The sequence below is a fragment of the Ovis aries genome, chromosome 22, assembly GCF_016772045.2.
Source record: "Ovis aries strain OAR_USU_Benz2616 breed Rambouillet chromosome 22, ARS-UI_Ramb_v3.0, whole genome shotgun sequence".
NCBI lineage: Eukaryota > Metazoa > Chordata > Mammalia > Artiodactyla > Bovidae > Ovis > Ovis aries.
In genome coordinates, this window is record NC_056075.1 from 8,678,793 (window position 1) to 8,700,336 (window position 21,544).

The 21,544-nt window shown below is 43.2% G+C and overlaps 1 protein-coding gene across 49 annotated transcripts in view; it reads right to left on the reverse strand.

Moving 5' to 3' along the window:
• Nucleotides 1-21,544, reverse strand: part of SGMS1 (sphingomyelin synthase 1) — a 335,256-nt gene that overhangs the window by 206,141 nt on the left and 107,571 nt on the right. For 3 of the 49 annotated variants that reach the window (XM_060404914.1, XM_060404899.1, XM_060404900.1), the window contains exon 1: nt 19,384-19,515. The exons of 42 other annotated variants lie outside the window; for them this stretch is intronic. The gene's annotated coding sequence lies outside the window, so the exon portion shown is untranslated. Of the gene's footprint in view, nt 1-19,374; nt 19,516-21,544 lie in introns of those variants that run through there. 4 more of the 49 variants (XM_060404911.1, XM_042238551.2, XM_060404908.1 and 1 more) reach the window with 2 other exon arrangements.

A 21,544-nucleotide genomic window follows, 5' to 3' on the forward strand; every position in this document is an offset into this window, starting at 1 on the left:
CACAAAGAAAACAGCAAAGCACTGAATAGTGTGTACATTTATGCACGATACAGTTACAGTAATACAGTTCAGTTGCTCAGTCGTGTCCGACACTTTGCAACCCCATGGACTTCCCCACACCAGGCTTCCCTGTCCATCACCAACTCCTGGAGCCTGCTCAAACTCACGTCTATCAAGTCGGTGATGCCATCAAACCATCTCATTCTCTGATGTCCCCTTCTCCTTCTGCCTTCAATTCTTCCAAGCATCAGGGTCTTTTCCAATGAGTTAGTTCTTAGCATCAGCTGGCTAAACTATAAGTTTTAGCTTTAGCACCAATACTTCCAATGAATATTCAGGACTAATTTCCTTTAGGATGGATTGGTTGGATCTCCTTGCAGTCCAAGGGACTCTCAAGAGTCTTCTCCAATACCACAGTTCAAAAGCATCGATACTTCGACGCTCACCTTTCTTTATGGTCCAACTCTCACATCCATACATGACTACTGGAAAAAGCATAGCTTTGCCTAGACAAACCTTTGTTGGCAAAGTAATGTCTCTGCTTTTTAATATGCTATCTAGGTTGGTCATAGTTTTTCTTCCAAGGGGCAAGTGTCTTTTAATTTCTTGGCCGCAGTTACCACCTGCAGTGACTTTGGAGCCCCCCCAAAAAATAAAGTCTCTGTTTCCATTGTTTCCCATCTATTTGCCATGAAGTGATGGGACCAGATGCCATGATCTTAGTTTTCTGAATGTTAAGTTTTAAGCCAACTTTTTCACTCTTCTCTTTCACTTTCATCAAGAGGCTCTTTAGTTCTTCTTCACTTTTTGCCGTAAGGGTGTGGTCATCTGCATATCTGAGGTTATTGATTTTCCTCCTGGCAATCTTGACTCCAGCTTGTGCTTCATCCAGTCAGGCATTTCTCACGATATACTCTGCATATAAGTTAAATAAGCAGGGTTGACAATATACAGTCTTGACGTACTCCCTTCCCAATTTGAAACCAGTCTGTTGTTCCATGTCCAGTTCCAACTGTTGCATCTTGACCTGCACACGGATTTCTTAGGAGGCAAGTTAGATAGCCTGGTATTCCCATCTCTTTAAAAATTTTTCCACAGTTTGTTGTGATCCACACAGTCAAAGTCTTTGGTGTAGTCAATAAAGCAGTAGATATTTTTCTGGAACTCTCTTGCTTTTTCCATGATCCAGTGGATGTTGGCAATTTGATCTCTGGTTCCTCTGCCTTTTCTAAATCCAGCTTGAACATCTGGAAGTTCATGGTTCATGTACTGTTGAAGCCTGGCTTGGAGAATTTGACCATTACTTTGCTAGCGTATGAGATGAGTGCAATTGTGTGATAGTTTGAGCATTCTTTGGCATTGCCTTTCTTTGGGATTGGAAGACAAGTGACCTTTTCCAGTCCTGTGGCCATTGCTAAGTGCTCCAAATTTGCTGGCATATTGAGTGCAGTGCTTTCACAGCATCATCTTTGAGGATTTGAAATAGCTCAACTGGAACGTCATCACCTCCACTAGTTATGTTGGTAGTGATGTTTCCTAAGGCCCACTTGACTTCACACTCCTGGATGTCTGCCTCTAGGTGAGTGATCACATCATCGTGGTTATCTGGGTCATGAAGATCTTTTTGTACAGTTCTTCTGTGTATTCTTGCCATCTATTCTTAATATGTTTCACTTCTGTTAGGTCCATACCGTTTCTGTCCTTTATTGTGCCCATCTTTACATGAAATGTTCCCTTGGTATCTCTAATTTTCCTGAAGAGATCTCTAGTCTTTCCCATTCTATTGTTTTTTATTATGCAGGATATGTTTGCATTTGCATAGCCCATATATGAAAAATATACCCCCCAAAATTGAAACTATCTCTGGAAAAGGCAAGGGAGGACTAGAGTGAAAGGAGGATTTCTTTTATCCTTTTATGTTGCTAAGGAAATTTTTTAAAACCATGTGCCTATTTTTAATTTTTTTGTTTTGTTTTGTTTCAGGGGCAGTGGGTGCTTAGCCACAACATGTAGCTTTAAGGATTTTAGTTTCCAGACCAGGGATCGAACCCAGGCCCTGTGAGTGAAAGCACCAGGCCCTAACCACAGGACTATCAGGAGAATTTTTTGCACTTCATTTTTTAATTAAAAAAAGAAACAATATATTTAAGTTTTTTTAAAGAAAAGAGCAGATGCTCCCCACCTGTCAGTTTTCCTTTAATACTAAAGCCAACACATTAAACAATAAGCATGACCAAGGCAGGTAGATTTTTACAAACAAAGTAGAAAATTACAGTTCCCTGCTTCTCTATAAAACTGCTAACCACCTTTCCTAAGTTTTAAGGGACGAAATAAACAATGTCCACAGACCCCCTATAAGAAACAGGCTTGTAAAACACTTGAAAAGACCGTGTTTGTTTTCTGGTATAAATAACTCAAATGCCTCTGAATTTTTTGCTGCCTCTCTTGTGGAACAGGCTGTAGTGCCAAACACAGTCTTCCATAAAGCAAACATTACAAAAAGCATTCCATGGCTTGTTGACTGTTCGTTATCTCGCAACCAAATGCCTAGGGGACTGACAGAACCTGCTCACATCAATAAACATCCACAGAGAGCTCACTCATCAATCAGAACCACACTGCGTACTCTGCCAGCACCCCACACTTCGCCCAGCACCCACCACTGCCACATCCGGAAAAGCAGCCAGCTACCTGGGAGCACACAGCTCCAGTCAACACCCCTACCTGGCCCATTCCTCCCCCAAACTCAGGCCAACCTGGTTGATCCTGGACGACAGCTGTCATCTATCCCAAGAAGGAAGAGATATGGTCAGGGATGCACCATGGCTTCCAAACCCCAGTTTAAATGCAATCAACTGTCTCTGCTCCTTCCTACACTATGTTCTTGGTGATACATGGCTTTGGAAGAATGAAACCAGCTCCTCTCTACCAGCTCCTAGTTCCCATCATCATGGGTCCATTCAACACAAGCTGTGTGACCTTAAAGGAAAAAAAAAAAAAAATCGGTCTCTTTGTTCCTGAATCTCGTCATCTGTGAAATGGTGCCAGTAATGCCACAGACCTACATACAGCTCACAGAGCAAGGGCAAGACAAGCAGGGCTTTTGGCACAAGGTGGCCCTCCATGTGTGTCAGCTCCTATCATCGCCATCACCTTTGGATACAATCCTGCAGAAGCCTCCTATTTGGTCTCCTTAATTCCCTATTCCTAATTCTAGTTTCTATCCAGCAGTAAAAGTAGCCTTCAGAGTGGGGAGTTTCAGGAAGAATGGATACATGGATATGTATGGCAGGGTCCCTTTGCTCTCCACCTGAAACTATCACAACATTGTTAAGTGGCTATACTCCAATATAAAATAGAAAGCTTAAAAAATAAATACAGGGAAAGAAGCAGGGAGGGACTTAATCATCCTGGTTACATCTACCCTCCTCTCCCCAGTGAAAAGTGGTAACAGCACCCACTTGCTAAAAGTCCAGAAGCCTTGTGGCAAACCTCTCCAGGGAGCCCTTTAACTCGGGGCACTCTGGCTCCACCCATACTGCTCTCCTCCCAGAGAGGGTAAAGGCCTGTGCCAGATGCTCCCAATACTTCATTAAACTTTTCCCACCATAAATAAGAAGATGCCAAATAAGGACCATTCTGTGCCAGACTGAGCTCCATTCACCACGAGACACCTGCACTCATAGCTGTCAACCAACAAGAAATGTCGCAGGCCCCTCTTTTCAAGCACTACATTCTCACAACCATAAAAAGCTGGAAGATGGGAAAACCGGCTTCACTGTCGCATCACATTAAACTTTTGGAATTGAATAGCACCAGTGAGACTCTGAACAATAAACCTAAAGGTAACCAGATATTAGTCAAATTCCACATCGTTCAGTTGACCTGCTCAGACTAGATGATTCATCCATCTACCATCTAAAACTAGGCCTAACTGAAGAGTATGTAACTCTCAGTTACAAGTTTCACTTCTGGAAGCATCTCATTTATCTATTTGAATGTGAGCCCCTGGCTCTTCCTCTCAGGCTGAGAAAGCTGCTGCTCAAGTACTCAGAGTGAAAGGCTCCTGATACCACCCTCCAAAGAATTCAGTTTCTAAGAAAAGTCTAACTCATTTTGCATTGGATAAGATGAAGAGAATGAAGGCTTCAAACAAATTGGGGGTTAGGGAAATAAAACTCAACATCTCCATGATTTTCCACCACCCTTGCTTTTCCAGTGAATGCTGTTACGGTGGGCTGGAATAACTTAACCTGCGATATATGTGACTAAGATAAAAATCCCTTTTATCCTTCACAAGGAAGAGTTCACAGGCAGTCACCTCACTCTTCCCCCCAATCTTTTTTTAAACTATTATTTTCAATTGTGATATAATACACCTAACATAAAATGTACCATCTTAACCACATCTAAGTCAAGTTCAGCGGCATTAAGAACGTTCACATTGCTGTGCAACCATTACCACCATCCATCTCCAGCACTCTTTCATCAACCCAGACTGAAACTCTATTCCCACCACGCAATAACTCTCCATTCCTTCCTCCCTCCAGATCCTAGAAACCACCTTTCCACCTTGTCTCTACAATTCTGACCACTCTAGGTACTGCATATAAGTGAAATCATACGATGTCTATCCTCTTTCAACTAGCTTATCTCACTCAGCACAATGTCTTTAAGTTCATCCATTTTGTTGCATGTATCAGAAGCTCATTCCTTTTTAAGGATGAGTAATATTCCATTGTGAGTCTCTATCACATTTTGTCTTCCATGCACTCATCAACAGACATCTGGGTTGCTTCTGCTGCTGCTGCTGCTACTAAGTCACTTCAGTCGTGTCCAACTCTGTGTGACCCCATAGACGGCAGCCCACCAGGCTCCCCCATCCCTGGGATTCTCCAGGCAAGAACACTGGAGTGAGTTGCCATTTCCTTCTCCAATGCATGAAAGTGAAAAGTGAAAGTGAAGTCGCTCAGTCATGTCCAACTCTTAGCGACCCCCTGGACAGCTCCTCCACCCATGGGATTTTCCAGGCAAGAGTACCGGAGTGGGGTGCCATTGCCTTCTCCCTGTCAGCTATTGGGAATATTGCTACTATGAACATGGGGGTGCAAGTATCTTTTCAAGACCCTGTTTTTAATTCTTTGGGGGTATATGTCCAGAGCTGAGATTTCTAGATTGTATGTTAGTTCTATTTTTAATTTTTTAAAGGAACTACCATATGGTTTTCCAAAGCAGATGCACCATTTTACATTCCTAGCAATCATGAGAGATCCAATTTCTCCACATACTTGTCAACACTTGTTAATTTCTGCGTGGATTATTTTTTTCCTTTCTTCTTTCTTGATAGTAGCATCCTAATGGCAAATCTTTACTTTTTTAACTCTAAAATGGTTGACCGAATTAACTTTTTTTTCCACCTATAGAGTTCGCTAAGAATGTTAGCAAATCTGATTCTCGTGAGTGTGTTAGATATTCATCTTCCGAGAGGTAACTGTAATAAACATCTAAGATTTAAAAAGTTTTGGACACAAAGACCACCTTGTATTAAAATCTGAAGCTGCCCTTTCTGAGGTACGGAAAGTACCATCTCTGAATCTTAGTTTTCCCATCTGTGAAATGAAGCTGTACTCGTTTCTTACAGTTGTGGGAGAACTGAGTCACAGAATTGTATAAAGTGCACATTAGCATGTGCCTAGCACCTAACAGACACTAAATGAACGACATATGATGATAAGGAACAGGAAGGTTTTGTTATTACTAGACTACTACCAATACTAGTAGTAATACTAATACTGAGAATACTTACTAAAAGGGAAGTCACAAAAAGATCTTTTATTTTGCCTTTTATATATGTGTAGCCTTTCCTCATTTATTCAGGATTGTTCTACACAGTTTATACATCTACTCCTGAAATCTCAAAGGTGTCACTGTAGCCAAGATAGTATTTTTCTTATATATAAATATATAAACATAAATATTCTTCTCCAGTGAAGACAGGATATCAGAAACTAAGCAATAGTAACATAGCCCCAAAATGTACTTTCCAAACTTTGAAAAAGCAGTAACAATAACTTGTCACATAGTTCAAAGTATACTTCACCCAGTTAGAGAAAAAAGGTAGAAGTACAGTGTGAGATGAGGTTGTTCTTCTCTGTTCTTTTAATTAAAGAGTCAGTGCCAAATGGTTATCTTCTGAAGTATGGCTGAGGCTAAATTTGCACACTATATTTAAAAAAACAAACTTTACTTGTTGAAGCCTCTCTGGTATGTTTTAGAATTTATTTATCTTATCTGACTGTGCCAGGTCTTAGCTGTGGCATGCAGGACCTTCACTTGGAGCACGTGGGATCTAGTTCCTGATCAGAGATCGAACCCAGACCCCTTGCATTCGGAATATGCAGTCTCTGCCGCCCGACCACCAGGGAAGTCCCATCTCTAAGTATTTTTTACTTTACATCTTCATCTGGATTCTTGTTTAAATTCACAGGACCTGAGAGAAAGACTTAGAAATCATATAACCCCTTATAGTTAGATATGTTTCCACTGCCTTACTGATAAATTACAGCAACATACAAAACACTTGGGAACCTAAGGCAGGTGGAAATGATGTATGCATACTGCAAATTTAAGCAAGCCAAATAGATAGAAATGAATTTTAAAATAAAAGTCAAATCAAAAGGGTACAGATTCAAAAAAAAAAAAAAAGGGTACAGATTCATCATCAAAACGCTTCAAGACAGCTCAGGGCGTGTGCACAGGTACATTAGGCATTCTAAGGACTTTACATTTATTAACACTTTTAATATCTATAAAGGGTTCTGATTTGGGTTCCATCAATATTATAAATGTATTTTAAATTATTGCTTAAAATTTGGACATATTACTTTCTTTATATACTCCACTGAGAAATAATCAGGTAAAACAATACTCCAAAGCCTTAATTATGTTACTGGCTTCAGATTTCTAGATGGTCTTCATCTCTCCATCTTGGCTAATACAAACTCATACTAGACTCTTTCTCCCACCCACCCAAACAAGTGGTTCAAAACATTGGGATGCCCTGATAATGGCATTTATTTCAGTTTATTAGTTCAGATTTAAACCAGCAAATTCTGTTTCAACCACTGTTATCTTATTTCAATTTTTTAAAAGATTTTTTGATGTGGACAATTTTTAAAGTCTTTACTGAATTTGTCACAATATTTCTTTTGATTTTTATATTTTGGTATTTTGGCCTAGAGGCATATGGGATCTCAGCTCCTCAGCCAGGGATTGAATCTACACACCCTGCGCTGGAAGGCAGTCTTAACCACTGGACCACCGGGGTCCACAACCATTATTATTTTAAACGGTTTTAAAATTATTTTCTAACTTCAAAAATTAATGCATATGGGCATATAATTTTTAAGTCTTTCCTTGGTGTTTTAAGATTTAATGCGTGATCTCAGCTGATTTTTCAACAAACTCTTTAATCCTAGAAAGGCTCATGGTCAATGAGTATTGTCACTGGCTCTCAGTGATCACCAGACTCAAGTAGAAGGAACTGGGCTGAAGTTATTGCCCGATAAAATAAATCCCTGCAATTAGCTTCACTACTTTAAATGACAAAAAGACCATACATTCTCCCCAAAGCTGCATATTTTGAATACTAAGCTTTTCTCTGTGTCTCCACCTCCCTCTGAGTTTTCACTATGATCTGACCACCAGGAAGACATTGACAAGTAAGAATAAGAACATCAGTGCTAACAAACAAGGTACCCCGTTAAGTCACTGTGCTTATTTTTTCTTCCCTTATTGGCTTTTGAAATGTGAATCCCACCCGCAGAGGCGGCCACAGCTGACCTGTAGGTGTTCCTGCCACCTCTGCCTGCCTAAAGCTCACAGCATTAGGACTAAGTCTGCTGCTCAGATTCAAAGTCACGTAACGGCCAGAGTCTCAGCCTCAGAACCTCAATCTCTAGGAGAAGCCACGGGCTAGCAGCTCAGTCACAGGGCCAGGTCTCCAGAATCCCACGCCAGGGCTCCTTCTCTTACAGATCTTTCATCTGCTGCCCTGGGGCCTGGGGCACGGCTCAGGCTACCCAGAGACGTCGCTTCTGAATCCTGATGATTTACCCAGAGTTCAGCTGCACAGAAGTACTCTAGCTCACAGTTCGTCCCCCCTCCCCTTGCATATTTTGCTTTCATCAAATATCCTAATGTCCTTCATGGAAGTTTTCTTTCCCCAGGACCCAGCATAGGATCACAAATGCATTCAACTCTTAGGCCTCTTTGCTGCTGCTGCTACGTTGCCTCAGTCATGTCCAACTCTGCGCGAACCCATATATGGCAGCCCACCAGGCTCCCCCGTCCCTGGGATTCTCCAGGCAAGAGCCCTGGAGTGGGTTGCCCTTGCCTTCTCCAATGCATGAAAGTGAAAAAAGAAAGTGAAGTTGCTCAGTTGTGTCCGACTCTTAGTGACCCCATGGACCGTACCCTACCAGGCTCCTCTGTCCATGGGATTTTCCAGGCAAGAGTGCTGGAGTGGGGTGCCACTGCCTTCTCCGTAGGCCTCTTTAGTTTCCTTTAAACAGAAACAGTTCTTCAGCTTTTGTCTTTCAGGACACTGATATTTTTGAGAAACATATGCCAATAATGTTTAGAGAACATCCTTCAATTTAGGCTTCTCTGGTGTTTATTTATGACTGGATCTGGATTCCTGTCTGGGGTGTGACACCCAGAGACGTGCGACGCTCGCTACTTCTTACGGTGCGAGTTCCCGCTTGCTCAGTTGCTTCAGTCGTGTCCGACTCTGCGACTCCATGGACTGCAGCCCACCGGGCGCTTCTGTCCATGGGATCTCCAGGCAGGAATACTGGAGTGGGTTGCCATGCCCTCCTCCAGGGGACCTTCCTGACCCAGGGATCGAACCTGTGTCTCTCACATCTCCTGCGCTGGCAGGTAGGTTCTTTACTACTAGCGCCACATGGGAAGCCATTACTGGTGGATTTTGACTCCTTGCTTACAGTGTTGTCCAGTTTCCCCACTGAACTATTACATTTTTTTTTTCCCTTTTGTAGTCAATTATCAAATCTGTGAGGAGAACAATGACACAATGATTTCAGAAACCAACCCTTGCGTTTGACTGGCTAATAGTTACTTGCTGAGCACCTGCCACCTGCTGGGCGTGGTGGTGGTACTGGAGATGCTGCACGGGGAAAACAGCTATATCCCTGCCCCCAGGAGGCTTACATTCTAGTTAGGAAGGCAGACAATGGGCAAGTAAATGGAGCACACACTGTGCACCCTGCTCACAAGGGCTTCTAAGGATATAAAGCCAAGACAGGCAGGCAGGACTGGAGAAAGAGTACATTGAGTTGGTGTCGCTGTTGTGGCTTTGAGCCCAGGATCCAAAAAGGTGCAGAACCGTCGAAAGCAGAAATTGCATCTTGCTCCTTCCTGCTTAAACTCCAGAGCACCACGCTCTCCGGACATCCGGGATCCTGGAGGCGTGGCCCAGCCTTGCCACTCACCCCTTGTCATCTTCTCGCGATGTTACGCGCTGGCAGTAACATCTCCGCTTCCCTCAATGCGCTCCTCATTCCTGCATCCCTCGCTCCCACGGAGGAACTCCTCTCCTTGTCCGTTTCCAGCATGGCTCCGGGACCTGCACTTCAATACTGAGGGACAGAGAGGAGGAAGGAAACCTGCCCACAGACTACCATTCTCACTTAAAGCTTTTCATTGTAGAGATTTTATACAAAATTTTGTATTATATCCAAGGGTACTTTGTTACATGTTTTAATTACCCTAGGCAGAGCACTTAATGAAACTTACTGTTTGATTTTTCCCTCTTCTCTGGGTTAATTAAAGGAATTAATTTGCAGAGATAATTCCATATGATTCACACACAGACTAAGAAAATTAGCAGGCATTTCTTTAGCTTAGACAGCTTGTAAATAAACACCATGAATACGTGAACACCCACAAGCAAGTAATGCAGAATTCCACCTACATAAATGGACTGAGTCATGCTTCAATCCAATTCAACAAGTCGCCCCTAAGTCCTTATAAGGTGCTCTGTTCTCTATTCAGTACCACAGGAGTTTTCAAAAAAAGGGTAGGATAGGAACCTCAGGTTCCTATGTTACAAGGTTAGACAATGTGGTAAGATGTTAAAATATATGGTACCATTAAAACTCCAGCCAAAAAAAAAAAAAACCTTAGGACTATTTCTTAGATTATAACACATAGTTATTAAAATAATTGCAATTTTAAGTAGGGGTATTTAACAAAAATTAAAATTGCACGTCTTGCATCACTGTCCATTTTTGTTGTTTATATGTATATTCACTGGAGGAAAGGCAGAGTTTTTGGTTTTTAATTTGCTGAAACAGAGGTCTGGCTTTGCAGACAGTATCTTTATTACCTGCTGTATTAGCACTTTAGAAATGCCTGGCTTAGGCCTTGGGCCTTGCCTCCTCCCTGTCAACAGGACTGGAGGGCCTTCCACAGACTCCCTCCTCCCTGAGACGCCTCTTACCTGACAAGATAGGAATCTGTGACTATGGCTGATTAAAATACAATTTACCTGGGTAATTATCTCTACTCCTTGTAAAAAAGAAGACTCTTAATTTCCACCTCCAACCTCTCCCCACACAAAGATGATTTCAGATGAGAAAAGAAAAAAAAAAGCTGAAACAGCAAGAGAAGTTGGGAAAGAAAGCTGCAGGCCCAGACTCATCCCATAACCGAGCTCCTGAGGGAGGTGAGGGGAGTCCCCACTCCAGGCCCGCTTCCTCTTCTCTGCCCACAGGACAGAAGAAGGAAGACTCACCTGCACACGGACGTGCCTCCTGCCTTTTCTACTGGGAAGGTTTAGTCCTTCAGGTCTGCCCACAGAATGACAAAGATCTGCCCACATTTCCTGAATGAGCTCTTCTTAAATTCACTAAAATTTCAGGATTCTGTTACTTAATACTGTGCAGAAAGTTTTGTCAGGCGAGACTATTAGGATGAAAAAGAAAAGAAGATACGCCTTTCCTATTCCTACCAACCTCCAGATCCTCAACTTCACCTTCATCCAGGTAGGTGGCCTTAAGACCTCACAGGCTTTTTCTAAGGAAGTAGCAATGTGCAAATTCATAAATGTACGCCAACTTTTCCATTTTAACAACAGCTACAAACAGTGGATTGATTTGTTACAGGTCAGAAAATGACCTTATCATCCAAATAAGATTCTCAGCATAAATCAATTTCTCCCACAATAATGAAAATAAAAAGATACAGTTAAGCCCAACCTGAAATCAAACTATCAATATGAAACCATGACCAATATGAATAATGGCTGTTGAAGAAAATTCTTTACTAATTTTTCTTTTTTTGTCCATGCTGTGCGGCACATTGGGTGAAGACCTTAGTTTCCCATCAGGGATGGAGCCCACACCCCCTGTATTGCAAGCATGGAATCTTAACCACTGGACTGGCAGGGAAGTCCCAGAAGAAATTTCTTCCACACTTCATAGACTCCTGTGAGAAAACAGCTACCCCAAGCACCACCTGGCATAGGGAGGTACCACCTTCGAGACAATGAGAATCCTGTACTCCTTAGGGAGGTGTCAACTACACTTGTGATGTTTGTGGAAAGCTCAGCCTTGAGAGTAAAAAGTTTCAGATGTTCATCTTCCTTTGTCACTGATTCATTACTGCCTGGGCCAAAGAAGGGAAATGAACTTGCAGGCTGTGTGAAAACAATAAAATGCTCTTTTTCCGGAACAGCTGATCAAGAACACACTGTCCTAAGTGCAGTGGAGTGCAACGTTCCTTCCTGGTTCCCAGCTCTCAGGGGAGCAAAGAGCAGCTCCTCAGGCTTGGCCTCCACTGAACAAAGCTCAGGGGTCGCCTCCACGCAGACACTGCCGCTTCGACAGCCTGGAATAACTGAGACCTCAGAGACTCTGGAGGACAGAAGGCTGCCAAGATCCTTAGACATGTCCCTGCGCATATTTTACCGAGCTGATTAATAAGATCAGACAGGTTTTGTAATGAGAAAGAGAGGCAGCCCAGAAAGCTGAGTAACTTATACCAACACGGCTAATCTGCAGCTATACAGCCTCTCGTGCTCCTTGGAACCCAGAAGCATGTTATGTCTTCTTTGATTAGAGAGAAGATTCTGAATAAGACGGCGTATATAAATGGTGACACGTTTCCTATCTCAAAATTGGGACAGATTCTGACAAGTATAAACACACATCTAGAATCTAAACAGAATATCAGAAAGAAAAGACAGTCTCCACCTGCATTGCAGGAGACGTGAGTTCGATCCTTGGGTCAGGAAGATGCCCTGGAGGAGGGCATGGCAACCCACTCCAGTATTCTAGCCTAGAGAACCCCCATGGACAGAGGAGCCTGGTGGGCTACGGTCCATGGAGTCACAGAGTCAGACACGACTGAGCGCCTGAGCACAGCACGCAGCACGGCAGAGTCTCACAAGATCCAGGCCGTGTCACTGCGCTGCCTACCTAGCAAAACTCCCAGGCTTCCTCCTGTGGGATTGAGCCAGTAAATCTGGGAGGTGCCTGAGAAGCTATATTTTCCACAAGCACCTCAAGGAGATTCTTACATTCTGCCGAGTTTGGGGAACACTGAATTGAGTCAATTATACTCTATAATACTTAGTTCTCTTTAAGACACTTCTACATTTAAATCCCATTTAATAATACCATCAATCATGTTAAGCTTATAAATGGTAACAATAATGAGCATCTGTCTTCTAACTCCTCAAATAATAATACGATTTTGGTAATATTCATTTTAAAGAAAGAGGTTAAGTAACTTGTGCAAAGTTACAAGCTAGCAAATGATGGTGGGAGGGAGGGTGGGGAAGGATTCAAACAGAGGTGTGACTCCAACAGCCGCACCCTTAACCATTACATATACAACCTCTTCTTTCACAGGCAGAGATTGTTTACAAGTGGTAGTACAAGTGGTAGCAACTGATTTAGAACCCAAAGTAAAAACGATTCAGGAAACTATTTACGAATTGCTGCTGCTGCTGCTAAGTCGCTCCAGTTGTGTCCGACTCTGTGCGACCCCATAGACGGCAGCCCACCAGGCTCCGCCGTCCCCGGGATTCTCCAGGCAAGAACACTGGAGTGGGTTGCCATTTCCTTCTCCAATGCATGAAAGTGAAAAGTGAAAGTGAAGTCGCTCAGTCGTGCCCGACTCTTAGCAACCCCACGGACTGCAGCCTACCAGGCTCCTCCATCCATGGGATTTTCCAGGCAAGAGTACTGGAGTGGGTTGCCACTGCCTTCTCTGTACGGATTGCTAGTACTTTCAAATTATCAGCCATGTAGAGATCCAGGGATCCAGCAATAGCTCTAACAAAAGGTTTTTATTCTGTTCTGCCCTCCTATTTCACCTTTAAGCAAGTTTGGATCCTGGTCTCCATACCTTTCCCCAGCAAGTGGAAAAGATGTAATCAAAAAGTCAATGACCGACACCTCCCCCCGAAAATTAAGCTCAGAAGAAGTACCAAATGCTATAATTTAGCCCCCAAATCTGAACAATATATCAGATGGAGGGCTAGATGTTTATACTGATTTGTAAAGAACAAAAAAAGGTGTGATGTTCAAATATTTTCATAACTGCCCTCTTCTATCACTTCTAACACTAAAAACAAAGAAAAAAAGAAAAGAAAATTTTTCTACTCATCCTGTCTAGATTAAAAAAAAAAAAAAGACTTGATATATCAAATGAACAGTGTCCCTATGCCTCTTCCTGGGCTTGGGTTAATTAGAAGTCACTCAAGTTTGAACAGGATACAAAAAATCAGAATGGAAATAAGACTCCTGATTCATTCAGTGAGTGTTTATTGAGGGCCTCCTATATGTCGGGCACTGTTCTGGGTGCTATGGATACATAACAGAGAATAAAACAGACAAAAAACTCCTGCCTTTAAGGAGCTCACAGCCTTTTAAGAGGATATACACTCTAAGAAAATAAGCAGTTTTCCAGATGGTGACAGGTGCTACCAGGAGGATGGCTGCAGTGGTCTCCAAAGGTCTCCCTAACAAGGGGCTGTCTGAGCAGAGGCCTCAGGGAAATGGAGGGCGAGCCATGAACATCTAGGGGGAGTGCATCCCCAAAGAAGGAGAACTGTGTCCAGCAGACACTCATCCATCCCTGCCTAAACCACAATCCCCCCAAATTTTCCATCTGCCCAGATACCACCCTTCTCCCAGATGCTCAGGACAGGAACTGCATGGGGCTCCTTTCCTTCCCTCGCATCTCCCCATCCCGTCAATCAAGGTGGTCCTGTGGGCTGCGCCTCCTAAATACTCATCTCCATTCCCTACTTGAGAACAGGACATCGTAATAAACCTGGATGGCTTCAGCAGCTTCCAAACTGGTCTCCCCATATTTCCTGTGCTCCTATCCCCGAAAATCTAAGCTCCAGTAAGAAACCAGAGTGACTGCTTGGAAACACATATGCAGTTACATCAAGGCCCTTTTCTAGTTCAATGCTACCCCCTGCTCTTTGGAATAAAATCTGGATCCTGTTAACATATACACACTGCTATATATAAAACAGATAATCAATAGGGACCTACCCTACAGCACAGGAAACTCCACTCAATATTCTGTAATGACCTATATGGGAAGGGAATCTGAGGGAGAATGTTTATGTATACATAGTATGGCTGAATCACTTTCCTGTATACCTGAAACTAACACAACACTGTACATCAACTATACTCCAATACAAAATAAAAACTAGAATTTAAAAAAATCTGGATCCGGGATGCCCAGGCCTGATGGCACAGTGCAGCCCTTGCCTACCTCTCCAAATCACTCACATCCTTGTCCCCAGGGCGCACCAGCATCTGAGCCACCTTGGCCTTCCTCCAGTCTCTCTAACAAGCCTCGCTTCTTTCTGCCTTTGCCGGTGTGCTCCTTCTGTCTGGGGAGACGCACTCCTCATCTCCCCTGGCACACTTTCCTCTCATCCTTCGGACCTTAAACTGGAAGCCACTGCCCCAGGGTGACTTTCTGATCTTCCCATCACGTGCAGTCCTGCCCTGCCCACTTATTATACCCCGCATTTCCCCCAGCACCATCACAACTATAAGTAAATCATTATTTCTATAATTTAATGGCTGCCCTGTTCCCATAAACTAGTCTCTATGGCGACAAGGGCCACATCAGTTGAATTCCTTTTTGCATCTCCAAATGCCTTAAAAATAGCAGAGTTCAATACACATTTGGGAAGTTAAGCCTTCTTCCTCACATGTCTCTGTATTCTCTCTCAAGGAAAATGAGGGGCTGCGTTCTTCCACCCCATCATCTATGCCTCACAAACCTGTCTTCTCATGACTAGAGTTAGGAAGGATGGAAAGGCCACGCTGAAATAATGAAGTTGCAAACTGAGAAGTCCCGAGTGCAGCCATCTGGATCACGTTTGTTTCTTCAGTTTTGTTTCATGTTACAAAATTGTCTTCCTAAAGGGAAGCCCAGTTAAGCAGAGTCCACTCCTCAGACCACACAGGACTCCTCAAGGAGCAAATTAAAGTAACAGGAAAGAACAGAGAACCCTGGGAAAAAGGACTTCCCGCTGGTTCACAGTTATCAGAATTTTTTCATTTTAATTAAAGCTAATGGGAGCCACTCACTCTGTGACAAGAAGTAAAAGGACAGTGTCACAAGCCCCTCATATATCAGACAGTTCACAGCTAATGGTGGGCAGCTACCCTGAGCTGCACCCTCAGTTCAGTTCAGTCACTCAGTTGTGTCCGACTCTTTGCGACCCCATGAATCACAGGACACCAGGCCTCCCTGTCCATCACCAACTCCCGGAGTTCACTCAAACTCACATCCATCGAGTCCGTGATGCCATCCAGCCATCTCATTCTCGGTCGTCCCCTTCTCCTCCTGCCCCCAATCCCTCCCAGCATCAGAGTCTTTTCCAATGAGTCAGCTCTTCTCATGAGGTGGCCAAAGTACTGGAGTTTCAGCTTTAGCATCATTCCTTCCAAAGAAATCCCAGGGCTGATCTCCTTCAGAATGGACTGGTTGGCTCTCCTTGCAGTCCAAGGGACTCTCAAGAGTCTTCTCCAACACCACAGTTCAAAAGCATCAATTCTTCAGTGCGTAGCTTTCTTCACAGTCCAACTCTCACATCCATACATGACCACAGGAAAACCCATAGCCTTGACTAGACAGACCTTAGTTGGCAAAGTAATGTCTCTGCTTTTGAATATACTATCTAGGTTGGTCATAACTTTTCTTCCAAGGAGTAAGCGTCTTTTAATTTCATGGCTGCAGTCACCATCTGCAGTGATTTTGGAGCCCAAAAAATAAAGTGTGACACTGTTTCCACTGTTTCCCCATCTCTCTGCCATGAAGTGATGGGACCAGATGCCATGATCTTCATTTTCTGAATGTTGAGCTTTAAGCCAACTTTTTCACTCTCTTCTTTTACCTTCTTCAAGAGGCTTTTTAGTTCCTCTTCACTTTCCGCCATAAGGGTGGTGTCATCTGCATATCTGAGGTTATCGATATTTCTCCCGGCAACATGCACGTCCGCTTTCCTCCCGAGCTGTAGCAGCAGCGGTGACTGGCACAAGATCACACAGCGTGATGGCAGCTAGGGGCAGCCAAGAGTTCCATCCGTGTGGGACTGTCCTTCTGACAGATACTACCTCTCCTCACAAAAGATCCCTAAAACCCCCAGAATAAATGTCCCAAGTCGAGCTTTCCTAAGGAGTGCTGTAATGTTATAAACATCCTAAAGTAGCCTTTAGAGTTGAGCAAAAGCAAAACAGAAGGACTTTATCACTCTCTTCTCTTGCAGCTGCCGCTGGTCGGAATGCACACAAGTAGCCCCTTGTGTCCCGCCACCATGCAGCTCTTCTAAGCGACAGAAGCCCAGGAACACAGAGGCCCTGGGCCCAGGCCAGCTGGAGCCATGCTAAACAGGCTGAAAAGGAAGCGGTTCTGACATCCCTTCATCAAACGCTGTTCACTCTGGAGAAGCGATAAACAATTTTGCATGCACTGATCACGCTTCTTTCTGTATAAGAGCAAGTTCAGGAATAAGACCTGAACCAGGGAACCTGAACCTATACCCTGAAACAGCCTCCTGATTTTTATGACCCCAGAAGCAAAACCATCACCGCATCCAGGTCAGTGTACCATGGAACCCAAGCCCTTGTCCTCTTCCCAAGTGAGCCGGCCAACAGCCAACAGCCTGGTATCAGACTGGTTACCAGATAGCGTGGGCCCTGCCAGGCTGGACCGAGGCAGCAATTACACATGCTTGGTGTTTGGAAGCTCTTCTGAAAAGCAGCCCTACTGGGCCTCACGCCATCCTCAGGAGGGTCAAACCCCAACTTGTGAACACCCCGCAACGGGAGTCCCAGGAGAACTTCTGTTCCAACCAGGCCTCCAGACCAGTGGTCCCCTGGCAACAGGGACCCCCAGCTCAGCCCAGGATAGGGTGCAGCCCACGTCAGCCCCACAGCAGAACCCATCAGGGCAATTCTCTGAGTGTCCTGAAGGTCACCCACTGTCAGTAGCCCCTGCTGCCCAGCCTGAGCCACTGGTCACAACACCCGAGTCCCTGGAGGGTGCTGTGTGGCAGCAATGCCAGATTTAAAACTGCAGTCGCTCATTCCCTGAGATCTTCTTTTACGTGCAAGTGAGAATGCACAAGAGGGCACCTCAAATATTCAAAGAGTTAAACAATCTAAGGGTGTCAGAAGAGTCACCACTTGGTATGCTGCCCACATCCGAGGACTGAGCTGTAGGGGGTATAACTTGAAGGGGTCCCCATTGTCTTTGCGGAGGCAGGGTGACGTGGATCCCGGAGCCGCAACCTGGACCAAGTTACATGAGCTTCTGCTGCTCATTTCCCTCATCAGTAGACTGGGGCTAACAACAGATCTCTTGGTAACACCACGGAACATGCTCTGAGAAAAAGGAAGTCATCTGGCAGTGAATGACACAGAAAAAGGCATGGTGAATGGCACAGAATGAACCATAAATTAATGCTCGTTTCCTTCTTCAGTGCTTTCAGAGAACTTCCCTTAGTATCACGTATTCCTTTTCTTCCCTTTTATTAATCGCTTACAATCTTCTTTCACAATTAACAACCCACATATATTCATATTTTCCTTACAAATGTGTGTGGAAAAGAATATCAAGATCTATGCCCAAAGATGCTCTCTCCAGCATTGTGATCTTCAAAAAAAAAGTAATACCTGCTCACTAGGTAGTGAGCAGCACTTGTATTCAATTACAGCACTTGCAATAAACAAGGCAGTTCAGTGAGCGCTAATGAAAGGACAGTACTTTAAGGTATGGGCTTCCCTGGTGGCTCAGAAGGTGAAGAATCTGCCTGCAACACAGGAGACCAGCGTATGATCCCGGGGTGGGGAAGATCCCCTGGAGGAAGGCATGGCTACCGACTCCAGTATTCTTGCCTGGAGATCCCCCATGGACAGAGGAGCCTGGCAGGCTACAGTCCATGGGGTTGCAAAGGGTCAGACACAACTAAGTGACTAACACTTTCACTTTTATAAATAAATACATTATGTATATGCTAGCTTTGGTATCCAAATAATTTACCAGTGGGGAGAATAAAAGGAATAAGGGTAGGCAGATATAGTGCACAAAATAATGGCCCCATGTCCACATCCTGTGGACAGAACCTGTGACTATGTTACTTAACTCTGCAGATGTGATAAATTAAGGATTTTGACATGGGAAGAGTATCCTGGATTATCCAGGCTGCCCCAATCTAATCACATGGGTCCTTAAAATCAGAAACCCCTTCCTGGATTTGACTACAAAGAACTGAACTGAAATGTCAGCGAGAAGATGGAGGAAGAGGCTACAGGCCAAGGAATAGTGGCAGCCTCTCAGAAGTCTCAGACACGCTGATTCTAACCTGGAAAAGGCCAAGAGTCTCAAGGCATGCTGATTTTAACCCAGTGAGAGCCATATTAGGCTTCTGGCTTAAAGAAGCATTAAGATAATAAATTTGTGTTGTTTCATAACAGTAACAATGTGGTAAAAATTAATTATACCAGCAATAGAAACTAATAGAGGAATAAAAGGGGTAATTTACTTATAATTTTATATTCTTCTAGTATTTCAGTATTTCTAGTATAATTTTATATATTCTTTCTGGTATTTATATCTATCTATATTCTAGTCTGAATTTTTATATTATGACTTTAACTCTTATTTAACTGGGAAGGAAGAGAAGAAATTCTTTACCCTGCTTCCATATTATGAGTCCCTGATCACAAAAGCTTTCATTTGGCACTTGGCTCATTCTGCCTGAAGAACGGAGCGCTCTCTTTCAGGACCAAACAAAAGTCTACTTACAAGGCCCACCTGAAGTGACGCGTCCCAGGTCAGGGCTTCCTCCTTGGGGGGGTCTCTCCTGCAGCTGCACTTAAGGGGGCTGCACACAGCTCAGGTGGCCATGCTGGATGCTGAACTCCTTGAAAACAAGGCTTGCGGCTTATTTGGCTGTGCAAACCCAACCCTCATAATAGGCATTACAAGTGGTTAATGATTAAGTGTTTGCTCCGCTGAAATACTGGATTGCATTAAATCCAAACCAACCTAGTAAGGCCCGGTTTTAAATTAACAAGGAGTCTTCTACTGGGAAAAGACTGCTGCAATCTCACATGCATTATCCAGCTATCTGTTCCATAAAGGGAGAAGTTATATCCTTCAACCCCACAAATCAAGCAAAGAGTTCAGAGTTAAATCTTCCTTCAAAATCAAATTTTGACTTCTATTTACAGAAGATGGTGGTTATTAAGAGATACTGCCTCAGAGCTCCACTGAATTCTCAGTCTGAATCTTCTAATTCCTGCTATCAACATTTGTGAGTTATATTTAAATTATACTGGCTATAGTGACAAAATAAGCCTGCCTTCCTTCTCATCCAAATCGAAACTTGGGTTTTTCCCAATACAATATTGAATCATCCATTCTAGGAGGGGGAAAAAAATCACAGCCCAGTTGTTATAGCTGAGATTTAAAACAATCTAAAAATGCACGAAAGTCTACTCCATTAATGACTGTTCTAAGGGCAAAGAAGCCAGGAAAGGAGACAGAGCAACAATTGATTACATGTTCACACACTAAAGACTGCATCTGCCAAAGCAAGAGTCAGAAGCTTTTGTTTTAATCTCCCAAAAGCATTCTGTCTAAAAATATGAGAACATCCATCTCTACAGTCATAGTTATTTCCATTGCTCAATTACAGGCCAAAGTACTAAAGAGGCTACACTTTGGTGTTTGAACAAGACATCATTGTAATCAATGACTTCACAAATCTTTATCCAATCATGGGCAAGTGACAGACACTGAACTCTTCATGAGTATTTAAGCTAAAGAACATCATGAATTATTCACTTTTGTTGTTGGTGGTGTTTTCATCTTAAAGTCAGATTTATTGGGATATAATTTTTATGCAGTTATCCGCCCTTTTTAGGTAACAGTTCCATAAGTTTCAACCAAAACATACAGTCATGTCATCATCACACAGTTAAGATACAGGCAAAAGTTCCCTATACCCTTTGTAAGTCAAGCTTCTCCCCAGTTCCCAGCCCCAGGAAACCACTGGTCTTTTTTCTAACCCTACACTTCTGCCTTTTCCAGAATGTCATATAAATGGAATCATGCACAGAATGTATCTTTTTGAGTGTGGCTTCTTTCACATAACATAATGCATTTGAGATTCATCCAGTTAGTTGTGTTTGTTCTTTGTTAGTACTGAGTAATATTCCATTGATGCCCAGTTTGCTTATCCACTCTCTTGTTGAAGGACATGTGAGTCTTTTCAAGTTATGGGCAATTAGAAATAAAGCTGTTGGGAGCTCCCTGGTGGTCCAGCGGTTACAACTCTGATCTTTCACTGCTGGGGGCCTGGGTTCAACCCCTGGTCAGGGAATTAAGTTCCTGCAAGCAGCCAAACTAAATAAATGAAATAAGTAACACTGTTGCAACTATTAGCCTACAGGTTTTTGTGTGAACAGAGGTTGTCTCTGGGTAAGTATCCAGGAGCAAAACTGCTGTCTTGCATGGTAAGTATATATTTAACTTTGTAAAAAAAAAAACAAAAAAAAAAAAAAACCAGGTTTTCCGAGTGGCTGTACCATTTTACATTCCCACTAGCAGTGCAAGAGAGTTCAAGCTGTTCTGTATCTTTGCCAGGACTTGGTAATATCTATTTTCATTTGCCTTTAAATAACTTTTTTGGGGCCATGAAACACAGCTTGTGGTTAGTTCCCCAACCAGGAATTGAACTCTCGCCTTCAGCAGTGAAAGCACAGAGTCTTAACCACTGGACCACCAGGGAATTCCCAAAATACTTTGAGACTCGTACAGAAGTTACAAAAATAATGGAGAGCTCCCATGTATGCACCTCTTATCTTACATAACCATAAGAAAAGTATTAAAAGCAAGAACTTGACATTGGTACAATACTGTTAACCAAAATACAGACCCCGTTAAGATTTCATTTGTTTTGACACGTTCA